The following is a 14,508-nucleotide window of genomic DNA, read 5'->3' on the forward strand; positions in this document are numbered from 1 at the left end:
GCAGTATGGGTAGAATACGTTTACGCTGACAAAAGGCAACACTTATGTGTAGCTTACAAAAGTGCAAATCTTCTGCCTAAATCAGAAGGGATTCCCTGTATACTGGAAAATGTGCTATAATGTACTCATGATAGACATGTTTAAACATACATGTGAGTGCTTAAGATCTGATGTCACTTCTTATGATGCCACTTCCTGTACTGTCACGGTCCTGTGTTGTCACGCGCCGTGCTGTCACACGCCATGATGCCACTTGCATACTGATTAAACAGGTTAGTCCACCCCACTTTAAAAAAAAAATAATTTAGGACTTGTGCCGTGGTTATATATAAAAATGTATTCATTTGTAATGTGACTTTTCTGTCTTTGTTCCCTTTTAATTATCAGTCATGGATCATTTAGGCAGCCCTAGAACACAATTAAAAGTGCTTTCTATTTATATTTACTGTTCGAAGTATGCACGGATAAGTAAGTCTGGGAAATCAAAAAAAATGGGCTGGTAACCCTAATCATAAGACTGGATGTTTGTCGCAGTATCAGCACATTATTAATTTCCTAAACCAGCTATCTCTATAATGCCATAATAGCACTAGTTTAACTTATATCTGAAACCCTATGCCACTGTCAATAACATGCTGCGTTACTTCAAGTTTCTGGGAATGCACCCTGCATTCAGACAACTCACTCCTCATTCTTGCCCTTCACTTTCACGCTCACGCTGCACTCACAGCGATGACAATGCACTCACACTGATCACCATGCACTCACACCATTCACCCACTCACCATGCACTCACAGTGATCACTCTGCACTCAAAATGCACTTGTGCTGTTCACCCTGTACCTCAACCTGCAGTCACATAAGCATACACCTCACCCTTCACCCACCTGTCCCCCTCACTGTTCAATTTGCAATCCCATTCAAACAACCCCATCGCTAACTATGCATTCTTTCATCCCACTCTGAACTTACATCCGCACCCAAATTCATATGGTCAACTCACTCACCCTGAAGTCACGCCTCTTACCCTACTGTCACACTGCTGCATCGCTCACTGTGCACTCACATGGGGACTCCTGCCACCCACAAAGCGCAGAGGGTTAATGTGCCTGCTACAAAGAATGTGTGCATACAGATCACATAACTGAGTGTGAGTAGCGCTATAAAAAAATGAAATGTTTGTCAGAAAGGTGCTATAATCAGATGAGGTGCATTGTTGGTGAGTGGTAGGGAGGGAATTCCTGGAAAAGGAGGAAATGGAGGAGGGGGCACCAAAACAACTTGTACCGTGTTCGACCAGTGCTAGGGCCTGCCCTGGCAGAGAGTGGTAGCCCCCCCTGAAGTTCGGGTCTGGTTGCGCCTCTGGTTTCAATCCCTCATCTAACTCAGGACTTTCATTCTCGCTTCCCTGATTTGTTATCTGAGGCTTAGGTCGGTGATGGCCACTGGCGAATCAAGGGGCAAAGCCAATCTGTGAATGGGCACAAGTGTGCTACCCCCAGTGCCACAACCATTTGATCTCCATAGTATAGATATGTCTATCTCTGGACATTATATGGTACTTCCCGCGTTTTGAACCATGAGCTGACGGAGTTGAATATAGACTTTGATTTTTTTAAGCACACTTTTATGCTAATAAAGAATTGTCAACCATGTTGAAAATAACGAGTTGTTCGAAAATTTATATTTTTTGTAGACCACAGATTTTATAATGTGAGGACACATAAGTCTCTTACTCCTCCCAGTATTGATGTTAATTATTCACAGAAAGTGCAGTATTCATCTCCATTTTTAAAGATCAAGGATTCATCTTCACAATAATCTCTCTGTGGAAAAAAGGATGTGTCCATCACTCTGCATAACCAACCCATTAATATAGTACACTTTACTCCCTTCTAAAATTCTATTGCATTCATCGGCAAAAGAGAAAGGAAGGTGATTGGAATCTTACTTTTCCCTTTAACCCCTTGCCTGTGGGGCAGATTCCCCCACTGTGCTGGGGGGAGGGGGGTGCGCACAGCGCCCCGGTGCTCGCACGGTGGCGCTGTGCTCATGACGAGCCAAGCTCATCACAGCCACACCCGTTTCTGTGGCATATTCAGCACAGCGGGGGAATTAGCCCCGCATGCGAGCGTGGCGGTCGTTATGATGAGCTCAGCTCGTCATGAACACACGGCCACCGTGTCTCATGACGAGCTGAGCTTGTCATGAGCATGGGAAGGGTTAACAACTAACCACGTTATCTCCAGCTTTACTCTGAACATCCTAAAACACTTCAATATAGACCTGCTCAGACGGAGAGCTGTTATATGTGAGTGGAGTGTATTGGAAAAAAGATGTGTGCACATATTTTAAAAGCAAGCTTACAACTAGCTACTATTTGTTTGAAATCATTTGCCACTTGAGCAAATTTGGTTGCTTCTAACTAAAATGTACATGCCTTTGCTTTTTCACGAACCAACGCGAGGGGCTGAAAGATATCTTTTCAAATTATTTAGGTACGTGGGTTTTGGTGCCCCTTTACCTGCAGGACGGTCTCTGGCCACCCTGTTACTTCCATTTACATGCCCACCATTTCGTGAAGGGCGACTATCTTCCCTCACACTTCTTTTCACGAGCAGTAAATTCTCAGCTCCTGTTCCATGCCGGGGCCTAGGCCTGATTCTAAGTGCTCTGCCACGTATCATGTTTGTCGAGCCATATCCTTGGGATCACCTCTTGCCAGGGCCTTTTTTACTTTTCCACAGATCACAATTGCTGCATCTTAAGCTGCCATTACTGGATGGGAGATTATTGCAACCATTAAAGGCTGATGCTATCCAGAGACATTTTAAGGCATGGGCAAAATGGGCTCCGGCACCTTTATGCAAAAATAAAAGGGGCATTGTTTGACTGGATGGGTTTGATGTTTATGCTGATAAATTGTATCGCTTTATCAGGCACTTTGAAATATTTATGCCTTCATGCACGAACAAAAGGGGAATTAGTTTTACTAAATAGGTTTGATTTAGGTATGCTTCTGCGTGCTGTACTTGTTATTAATTTACCAGTCGCTTTGAAATATTCGCACCTTCGTACACAAACCAAAAGGGCATTTGTTGACTAAAGCGGTTTGATTTTTGTATGCTGCTTCCTGCTGTACTTGTTACTGTTTTGCCAGTCACTTTGAAATATTTCAGCCTTCAAAAAGTGAATTGTTAGTCTAAACCAGTTTGATGATTATATGGTGTTGTAGTTGTTGTTGTTGACCAGTTGCTTTGACATATATGTGCCTTTATGTACACACCAAACGGAGAATTGTTTGACTAGCCTGGCTTCATTTTTGCATATTGCTGGACTTGTTTTTATCATGCACTTTGAAAGTATTTTCACCTTGATGCAAGAAAGTTGGATTATTTTACAAAACATGCTTGATTTTTGTATATTGCTGGTCTGGTGATTGCTTTATTATCCACTTTGGAAGTATTTGCAGTTTTCTTTTGCTTTACCAACTACAGTGTGTATAGATTATGTCATTAGGTACTTGCTGATATAGTTTGTTTTTATTCTACATGCTGTGCTATTTATGGTGTTGCTTGCACTTGTCTGTAATATGTGTGCATTAAATCTTGTATTTAGCATTATTTATACTACAGAAATGATAAATTCAAACAGACAAACATCTGCATCACTGTTCTGAAGCATTCGGTTTTCATCCTCAGCCTCATTTGCCTGCCTGTTTTGTCATGCTTACTAATAAAGACATGATGGTAGAAATTGAAATTGCTTCCTCAGTTCACTTTATCATAAACAGACCTACACTGTCGCATGGGTGTGGCATTTTGATAATACACTAGTCTATTTCACTTGGAATTCGCAGGTTACTGAGTTATAGCTTGTGTAATTCTCATGTATATTGTCAGTCGAGTCTATGAAATTGCAGGTTTGGGTTTGTCTTTTCAAGTTATTGCCCATTAATGTCAATACTATTTCAGACCCTTCATAGTTGTTCTTTGTTCTTCAGCCAGAGGCAGTTCCTGAGACAACAGGATCACTCCTTGGCCTTGTTCTGATTGCTGCCTCAGTTAAATAATCTGCTCTTGACAGTATTGTTAGAAATGGCGTAACTTATATGTTAATAGGGTTTCCCACTTTCTCATTAGAACTGTAAGCCAAGACAATATAGAAGCATTTCATTAAATGTTGGAGGTTTCAAGTCAAAATATACCAGATTTTCGGGTGGTGGGGCAAAGTGGTATGTGGTGGGCCTGACCGGGGGGGGGCCCTCTATGTGCTTTGCAGGGGGGGCCCCTCAAGTTTCGTTACGCCACTGGTGTCAGGGGGCCTTGCCGCACGTCGTATGATGCTACTCCGCCACACACAGCACTACGGCCTGGGGATTAGCGGCCGCCGAGCAGGTCTTCTACACACGGTGATATCTCCAGACAGGCTTGGAGGATCTCAGTTAGTGATGGCTCCGCTGCACCCGCTCACTTTCCGGCTGCCAAATCTTCGTTGTGGAGCTACCAATCTGTGTAATACTGTCGGATAACTGCCTGATTGTGTAACAACGTAACAGAGCTCTGGGCTCAAGTGGCCATCTTGGTTGTGAGCAAGCTCTACCCCCCAATATGGCCATATTTTTATATAGTGATTTTATTAATGTATTTTATTTTGTGTCTTTAAACCTCTGTGTTGGTATGTCTCAACAAATGCTTTATTTATTTGTATCTTTTTATGGTTATCTGCCAAATAAAAGCCCTTGACAGAATGGATCATGAATTTACGCATTGATAAATGCCGAACTTGTGTAGAATAAATGTATAAAAATGTCACCCATTTTTTTATGTGCCTCATTCGGAATCCTTGTGTTGCAATATTCCATTGATTGTTCTATAGGGTTACAAAATCTGGGTCTTCTGAGTCCTTCACACGTTGCATATTAAATCGCCAGTTATGAGCAGCTTTGCTGAGGGATATGTATTGAGTAAATGTGTAAGTATTTATTCTATTTGACTTAGGACCACTTTCTGTGTGAAAACTGTGGACTTTGACTTAGGACCACTATTTTGTGCGAACTGAGGACTTATATAAATCTTCAGCAACAGATGGGAGCCTAATGTTCCATTATTAAGAAAATTAGTGATTTGATGCGGAGAGCTGTTTTCAAAATGATACAAATTTGCTGGCTGTTTCTAAGAACAGCAGGCAACAGTGAATTTTCATAGCTACTGTAGCCAAAATATAGACTACCAACATAACATCAAGGTAAGTATATACAGCTAAATTTCATATATACAGCTAATAAGAATATATAAATCTTAAAGATAAATATAGGTGGAGTTAAATTCCCTAAACCCATAATTACATACATATGCTTAATGTCATTATATTTTAGCAATCAATAACTTCGTTATGACACTATTGTAGCACCATATTTTTTCCAGAATATTCTGGTCCTTCACTGACGAAGCGTGCTATGAGATAATGGGCGTCCTGGTTGTGGTTTGGGGTGGGCATACCAGTGGTTGGGTTGTTTTTGAGGTTACAGGGGCTAAAAATGGATGGTGCAATTTACAAGAGATGGTAGAAGAGCTTTTCTTTCTGTATAATGAGTTCCATTGAAAGAATCAGTGAATGTAAGAGGAACTCAACAAGTGCAGTCTGTGAAAATAGTTATCATTTGTTTTGTTGAACTTATTTTGGGACTAAGCTTATGAAAGGGGTTGTCTGTGTACATAGATTCATTGACATTAGTGACCAACCCTAGATTCTGATTGCCTTTGTTTCCAGTTGCCTTTCCTTTCGAAGATGACAACAAAATAGTCGGAGGCTACACCTGCCCTGCACACTCTGTCCCCTACCAGGCTTCTCTGAACTCTGGCTACCACTTCTGCGGTGCGTCTGTGAATAACAGCGAATGGGTGGTCTCTGCCACTCACTGCTACTAACCACAAGTCATAGGTCCACACCTCAGAAAACTGATTAAAATTATGTACATTTTTAATAGATTTTCGCATCCACTAGTCAACAAAAATATCTTATAATGGAACACTGTCAAGCACATGATGAGGCAGCTTGACTTTTTTTCAGCAAAAAATTAATTAAACTGCTTTAAAAAGAAAAAAAGGCAATTCGATTAGCCCACTTCGAGAAAATAGTTTAGTCTGTACAGTGCTGAGTCAGCATGCCCTTCTAACCTCAACACATGCATTTTGATTATGGTGGGTTGCAGATTCAACAATCGACTACTGTATCAAGCTGCCAATTCACAATACGGTGGGCTAAGGTGGTTTTGAAACAACAACCCATGAGGAGGAATTTTGCTTTCTGTCTGTTTGCAAAATCTTTGACCTTTGCCTTTTCAAGTGTGGGGTGGGTGCCTCTGGCTTTGTATGTGGACTCAAAGGATGCTCCTTTGTCTCCTGGTGGAGCTGTTGAGTAGCGATTGGGATTTGATACTTTGGAAGGTGACAGTGAGTGAAGGGGTATGCTCCTACTGGGAAGACGTAGTGTACTGAGTACTCTTCATTGTCACAATCCATATATACCATGGCATCTCTCACATTGGCATTTGTGCTGTCGCTTTCTTTACTTTGGATGATCTGCACCTTTTTTTCAAAGTGGTTGTATTTCCCATACGCTGCGCATCTTTTGCCTTTCGCCGCACAGTCACTCATTTTGGGGGGAGATCCTCCACAGTATCCACATTCTCTTTTTCTTTCTGGGAAGTGCTTGGGAGTTGTTGACGCTGTGCGTGACTTTATAACATTAACTTGCTTTGTTTTGATGGGTGGATTAAGAGCTGCCTCCATGTGCAGTGCGCATACTTTTGCTAATTCTTTGGACCTCCCCATTGTCAGAATACCTTGTAGGGATTTTCCTGATTCTTGAACAAATGTTTCCCTTAGTTTTTCCGAGTAGCTCCCTTGATTTGAGTGCAAATTTCTTCCTGCTCATCCTGAAATCCGCAGGTGCATGTCTGTTCATTCAGTCGTCTGTGGAGGGTGTCGAGGCATTCCGTGGCTTCTTGGTGGGCTTGCCGGAAGACAAAATGCTTGTAATCTCTATTAGGCATCAGCTCGAAGTGAGCATTGAGAGTATTCAGCAGCGTATGATATGTCTTTGCGTTGCCTCCACCAATGTTTCATAGTTTCTGTGGATATCCTTCCCACCAGAAGCGGTAGCAAAGCTCTCCATCTCTCTTTTGATTTGCCAGCCCCTTCAAAATAGAAGTTTAATCACTCCGTCCAGAATTTTCACTTTGGAGCTAACCTGGATGGCACACCATCCATTAGGAATGGTTCAATGGCTGGAATAACAGCCATAATAGACCATGAGCATGCCCTCACCCCTCCGAGGAATCTCATGGCACGACACTGTCCTATATCTGTGGAGCTAAGGACAGCTTCAAGGCCGAAGGAAGTAGCTTGTGGTGGACAATGGTGAAACTAGGCCTTGGGTTGAGAGTCCAGAGTATAGAGCCAAGATTCATTGGTGCCAGGATTGCCTGGCCTACTATCACCTTGAACTTTGTATTCAAGGGCTTCTTAGTGGCATGCAGCATACACTGTCCAGAGCCAGAGAGTGCCTAGAAGGCAGCGTGTGTGCTTCAAGCAGTGTCTCTATTCAGACAGTAAGCTGCATAGCAGGGGGCAGTGTGCTTAACAGGGCAGCCGGAGAAAGTGCTGGAACCTCTGGCCGTACTTTCAGTACCGCAGCCACACCCGGCTGCCGTGTGATGTCACCGGTGGGGGGGGGCTGTCGGCACGGAGCGGCGTGCTAAGCCCAGAAGCCACAGCGGAGACATGTTTGTGAGCAGGCGGGCAACTAGAGCCAAATTACGGGGCGGGCTGAAAAATATTTCGGGGGGCTAATTCTTCGAACCATAGACAGAGTGACTGAAAGAAGGGGTTAAAACACAACAAAAGCCGAATTTACAAGTAAATGGTCTTTTAAAGACCTGTTAAGTACTGGGGTGCGGCTGCAATTAGATCGTCGCCGGCCCGCAAAGCTGTGTCAGCCCGGGCTGACACAGCTTTGCGGGCTGGCTGACACACACGACGGGGGGGGCGAAGCCCCGTGAGCCCAATGCCTGGTTGTGAGACTGGCAGGCTGGCGGCAGTGAGCCAAACACAACAGGCGGTGGCAACACTCTTCCCTACCCTCCTAAAGATGGTGGTGCATCGTTACTGATGATGCCGGGCAGCCGGCGTAGTCGCAGGCTGCATTCACCCGCCAGGGCCGGACTGGGAACCTTAACCGGCCCTGGCAAAGTGCTTGGCCGCCCCCCCCGCCCCCCGGGCGGGAGGGGGGCGAGCGCTTTGCCAGGGCCGCTTTTCAGCCGATTTTGTTACATGGCCGATTTTGCAGCTATGCTGCAAAACCGGCTCTGCAACAAAAACGGCCCCCAGGGCCCAAAACCGGCCCCCACCCTTGCGGCCGACCGGGGGATTGCCCGGTGCCCACAATGGCCAGTCCGGGCCTGTCGCCCGCCTGCCGTGTTTCTGGAACTGCAAAGCTGTGGAGGTGGGCGCAGGATCAGTGGCCTCCCTCATCACCAGGGTAGTGATGGCCCTGGGCTGCCATGAAGTAATACGGTGGGTCACAGTGACTTCTCAGCATAGACTGCAACTAGTAATTATTGGCCACAACACAGGGAATATTGCTTGACGGGCGTACTGCCTGTTCAGCCCCGCCCACTTTATTTATCCCATCTCCGGGTATCCGGCGGGTCCAGTCCATTGTGCTCACACACACAGGTGTACTTTACTTGAGCACCCCACCAACATGGTGAAGGTGGTTGTTGGCCTAACGGCTAAGGCGCTCGACCTCGGACCTGGGGATCTGGGTTCGAGTCTCGGTAACGACGCCAAAAACCCCCTGTGATTCTGGGCAATCACTTAATCTCCCCGTGCCTAAAAATGAAAGTGTGTCCTCATGTAACGTAACTGCTGCTATGTAAAGCGCTCTGATAACTGATTCGGTTCAAGTTCGCGCTATATAAAAAAAAACTCTGCAAGTTACATCCCCTACCAGGCACCTCTGAACTCTGGCTACCACTCCTGCTGTGGGTCAGCGTATGGGTGATCGCTGCTGCCCATTGCTACAAACCATAATTTATAGGACCAGTTACAGAATATTGATTAAAATTATGTTTGTTTTGAAAAAGCTTTTTGCGTTTACCAGTCAACAACACATCTTTTCATGAGATATTGTCAAGCTCATGATGGGGCAACTGTGCAAACTAAAACAACTTTTCACAGGAAACAAGGGAATTGGATAAGCCCTCTTCAAGAAATTGTCTAGTTTGTACAGTGTCGAGCCAGCATGATCTACTAACATCATTACATTTTTAAAGTGCATTTCTGTATGGTGGTTTGCAAATTAGGCAATCAATTACTGTATTATGCAGCCATTTTACAATGAGTGGAAAGGAAATGTGATTACTCCACACTAATTATCAATCATACTCACTTAATTTATACCCCATAGCGTTGTTTAAGTATTTTGATAGTAATGACTGAATTCATTTAGATTGTCCTTGGTCTGCCCTATATGAACTATGGTGAACCACGGTCTCTCCATGATCACAGTAGCAGGGATAAGGCAGGCTACTACAGCCTCTGCAGGTAGTAACTAAACCTACCATTATGACTGTTTAGAGTGCTGGTATGTAGCAATAAATCATGACCTGTGATAAGAAAATATTAGGTACTGTACACTATGAAGGTTAAATATGAAGACAAACACTTTGCTTATTCTAGCATTGAGCAAAACACAGGATGCCAGGACATTAACCATAAAAAATGCCAGGGTGCCCAAAGAGCTGAATGAGACATGTCAGGAATACTTACCATGACTTTTTTGTCATGTGGCAATGATTTAAACACACACTGTTTGGCAGTATTGATAACATTTATGATATGTACTGTGGTCATAGTAGCAGGGAGGGTATAAATTCAACCTCCAAAATTATATATCATCCACAGCGGAGATTCCAGCTAAGGATGCTTTGCTGAATTTTCGCCTCATCACAAAACAGGAACACCAAGCATTTGCAATGCAATAGGTTTCACAGTTACGCAAGTGTAAGCTATTGGCATTGTAAATGACAATGTCGTTTATTTATGCTTTTAAAATATAAATAAAAAGCATTGTCATTTACAATGCCAATAGCTCAAACCTGCGTAAATGTGAGACCTATTGCATTGCTTGTTCTTACTTGCTAAGATTGCCCCTGAGCCCCACCCCCTAAGGCGAAGGAGGGAGCGTGCCAATGGAGGGGGCAAGCGTAGACTGGCTGAGGGGAGGGAGTGGGCAGTGAAGTAGCCGAAGCTGCTCCTGGTTTAGCGCGGTGTTCCTGAAGCAGGCACTGCACTTAATATCAAAGTTAAAAATAAATAAATAAACTGAGCGCTGTGTTCCTAAAGCCGGCGCCGCGCTCAGCATGCAAATACAAAAGAAAAGCCGCCATTGTCCCCAGTGTCAATAAACAAATTAGTGCTCACCCACTTATAATGTAGACTGGGTACCAAGCCAAGTAAAAGGTCCAGTCGTTATAGGCTTTAACCAATGCAGATAAGCGATACCAAGGAGGGATTAACAATCCTTCTTACGAATCAGAAGCCTGCATTTAAGAAGTACAATGACACAGGCCAATGACTAATATTGGCGGAGAGTGGGCTTCCACTGTGTGCAGCGCATGCGCGCAGACGCTAGGCTCGACCTAAAAATGGCTCAGCACTGGTACAGGAAAAGCCCTAGCAGCTAAAGGGTTACAGTCCAAGGCTCCTTCCATTCTGATTTAAACAGTTACTTGCAGTGCTTTTTGGGGTATTAAGGCAGTGATAAAAGCAGAACTTTAAAGTAAAAGGGCTGCTATTTATACCTGTATGGCAATGGGCTAACATTTGTTTTGCAAATGGGCTAAACCATTTTCTTGGGATGACTCACCCTCATAACGTGAGGACTGTCATAAGGAAGAGCAGAACTCCATGTAATCAAGCTTCGTAGTTAACAATCAGAGCATTTATAGCCATGTCTACATTTTCTTGGAAAGGACTCCACATAAAACATTCACTCATCTAATCTGGCCACTAGTACATGCAAGAATCCGAAGCCTACAAAGGTATAAAAATGAATCTACTAATTCCTTTTAGGAAGGACACTCAAAAAACCACAAATTTGTGGGTGATTTATTAATGTGAATCAGGTGAAATAATTGGAAACAAATTGGTTCATTGCTCCATAACTAGACGTTCAAGTGGTGTAATACATTCTATTTCAGGATTACACTAATGAGATAAACAAATTAATCAACCCTACTACACATTTCAAAGCATGACAAACAAATGACAAGACAACTTTAAGAAAAAGTAGCTGGACAATCATGAGAGGACTATCAAGTATGGGTGCAAGCAAAATACTCTGGAGTATCCCAAGTCAGAAAGAGGACACATTTAGAAATGCTTAGCAAATGCAGTCAGCTTGAATTGATCAGGCCAACCACACTGCATTACAACACAGCCACCAAATGATTTTTGAAAGCATGTCTTGATAGTAATGGCACCAATACAGACCAAATCAATTTCTAGAGTACACAGCGCAGCCTCACTGAGTCATAACAATATTTTAACCAAATTATATATTTCTTTTATGCTTCATTGAATATAGCTAATTGTCTCAAAACAGTCAGACTGTGCCAGTGGGGTTGGCTCTCAACAATATGTAGAGTTCACGCCATAGTGCATTAACTGTGCAGATATGACTTATTTTGTAAAACCCAGTGTACAATGTTATGTTTAACAGGTTATAGAAAAAAGGTGCAGCCACATTCGATGCTATTCTTAATGGTGTCCACAGCAATATACCGTACTGCTTTGCACAGTGCAGTACTGACGGGAAATTGTCACTGCACTATATTTGTGTTTACAGAGAATAGTAGAGTATGCATGCTTATGCTTTGATACTCTGTAAGCAGTAAACATAGCTGTGAAATTCTCTATGATTGGCCTTGTTCAAAATTATACTAAATGAGTGTCTGTGATTTCCATATCAGCATACACACCAATGCTGCACCCCACTTCCATTAATTATATACTCAAAAGTATCCAGTAGCTACTTGTTAACAAATCTATGGAATAATTTAAAATATTGTGAAATAAATCACACGAGCCTATGAATTGATTCCACTGGCTCGATTTTTGAATAAGCCCAAAATAGTAGCTGCTGGATACTTTTGAGTATATAACTATTGTGGTCCCATGCAGTTTAGCTTAGGACCCAACCCTTCTTTCGGTTCCACTTCCATTAATGGCTAACTTCTTTGATAAAGAGCTACAATATTGCATATGGTACTCATTTAGTTGAATCTCCCTGCCTCATCACACTTCTGCTAACCACCCTGCTCACAAACCCTCTCATTTGTCTGAGATGCCAGTGGCCATATCTTTGTCCCCAGCCAGCCTTCTGAATTTTTGTATCATTTTAAAGTGTGGTAGCAGGTAATCTACGTGTTGCTTTACGTTCAAATGGAATAAAGAAAGTGAAAATTCAAGTAATAAAAAGACATCCAATTCCATTGATTCTTAGAATGCGAGGTTAGCCGTGCGTGTGTCCAAAATACAGTCTGGGAAAATGACACATGCCAATGGCCACTAGGAAATAGCAAAGCCAACAGTCCTAGTGACGACCATCTGGCAAACTATTTATTTTAATCTTTTTTTTTTTCACAATATGCCACAAAACTGGGAAAAAAATGGAAAAAGACAACATGCCACTACTGAAAAGTGGCAGCCACATCCTTGTAAAAAAGCGACGAATTAAAAAAACGAAAAAAAAACTAGACATCGCAATATTAATTCAATAGAAGATCGTGGATGCTTTCTATCAGGCCGGTGTGTTTAGGACATATATTTTGAACACAAAGAGGTTTTCAAAAAAATAAAAAAGGATAATTATTGGTAAGAAAAAAGTATTGTCAACATAAAAGTACTGACCCGCTAATCCTGGCAAGGATGTGCGCTTCTATTTAGATGAACGTGCATATGTGATCAGGTAAAACACTGTCACTCACAGTGCAACAGAGCCGAAGGCGGAAATGGACTGACCTATTTCCCTTTCCCCATGCTGTGGTAGGCTGAAGCAAACTATGAATGGCAGATGAATAGACCAATAGATGACCAACGCCGCCTCAAAGCTCCTCTGCGTATGTATATATCTTTATATAGCTATATATCTTTAGCTTTTATTTTTATTATACTAGATGAGGCTGACAAAATAGCTAAAGCAGTCTCTCGGTAGACCTAAAAATGGAGTGAAGTACCACAAAAGCATTCCCCTGGGGCTGTACTAGTCCAGAGAACTGTAGGCCCGCTAATGCATTTGTGATGGCTCTAAACCTTATTTTACATGTCCCTGCCATGATTAGTCTGAAAGTAACTGCATACTAAACAACAGTTCAAAATAGTTCTATTAAAACAACAACTTCTCAAGAATAGAAAACAATACCACACTGTACAAGCCTATCTTTGGAATTGCAGTAAAACAGGTAATTCTCCAAGTTTGAGCATATTTAAGTAATTCACATGGTCTTCGGTTCTTGCAAACGTCTTTGAATTTAGCCCTCTGGGCACTTTGTTTTGTTGGCAGTTAATTAACCAAGTTCTGCAGACATATTGGGTTGCCATGACTAGCATGTATGGCGAGAATGGAAAGTATTCTTGGAGCCTTGTGAGGGCTATTGGAAGGTAGATAACAGACTACACCGGACATCAAAAAGTATTGGAGGAAAACATGCTTGCACCAGCAGCAGAGAAACGTTGCCACTTCGGAAACAGTCAACCACTGACCCACTGTGCAACTTGCAGTCAGATTCAAGGCTGTGCAAGACTGGAAGCTTCATTTGAAACCCTTTGTAATTCACCAAAGAGCAGATAGTTCATCCCAAGATGGCACACTGCTGCATGGGGAATGCCGGACAGGACCCAACCAAGACTTTGTGCTCTCAGCAGGGTGCATGGCTCCGTTCTTCCACATAACTCAGCAGAAAGTTTTTTTTTTTACCAAGTTTCTTTCATTTTGATATTTTAATCGTTGCCCTCCTGGATTTAAAGCACGTGTGGCAATCACACTAAATGCTTCAACAGTTTGGCTATAATGTAACCCATAATAAAACGTGAATGCTGGTGCAGTTAAAAAAAAGTTATGGACTTAACTATGAGACAGTGCAATAACCCTTTATTAAACTGAATGAGTTCCATTTTTTTGCAATCTTTCACATCGGTGTACACGTAGAAATACAACAAAGGTCTTACAAATGTATAGCATACCGTTAAATCTGGCGTATGTTACACAACAGATTACATCATCTGTAAACGAGTCCACTTTAAGGTGATCATTTCTTACACGATTGATTGTGCAGACAAAAATAGCGTGAAAGGTTCCAGCTAAGAGGAAGAAAAAGGATCAGTGTGGAAAAGCATATCGGAGTAAATGGCTTCAATAATGGGCGCATCAACTTCGAAA

General features: G+C 42.6%; 1 pseudogene; it reads left to right on the forward strand.

Moving 5' to 3' along the window:
- The window catches only part of LOC144820153 (serine protease 1-like), a 45,388-nt pseudogene that overhangs the window by 12,219 nt on the left and 18,661 nt on the right, over nucleotides 1–14,508 (forward strand).

The sequence above is a fragment of the Lissotriton helveticus genome, chromosome 2_1 (genome assembly GCF_964261635.1).
Source record: "Lissotriton helveticus chromosome 2_1, aLisHel1.1, whole genome shotgun sequence".
In the NCBI taxonomy this organism is placed as follows: Eukaryota; Metazoa; Chordata; class Amphibia; order Caudata; family Salamandridae; genus Lissotriton; species Lissotriton helveticus.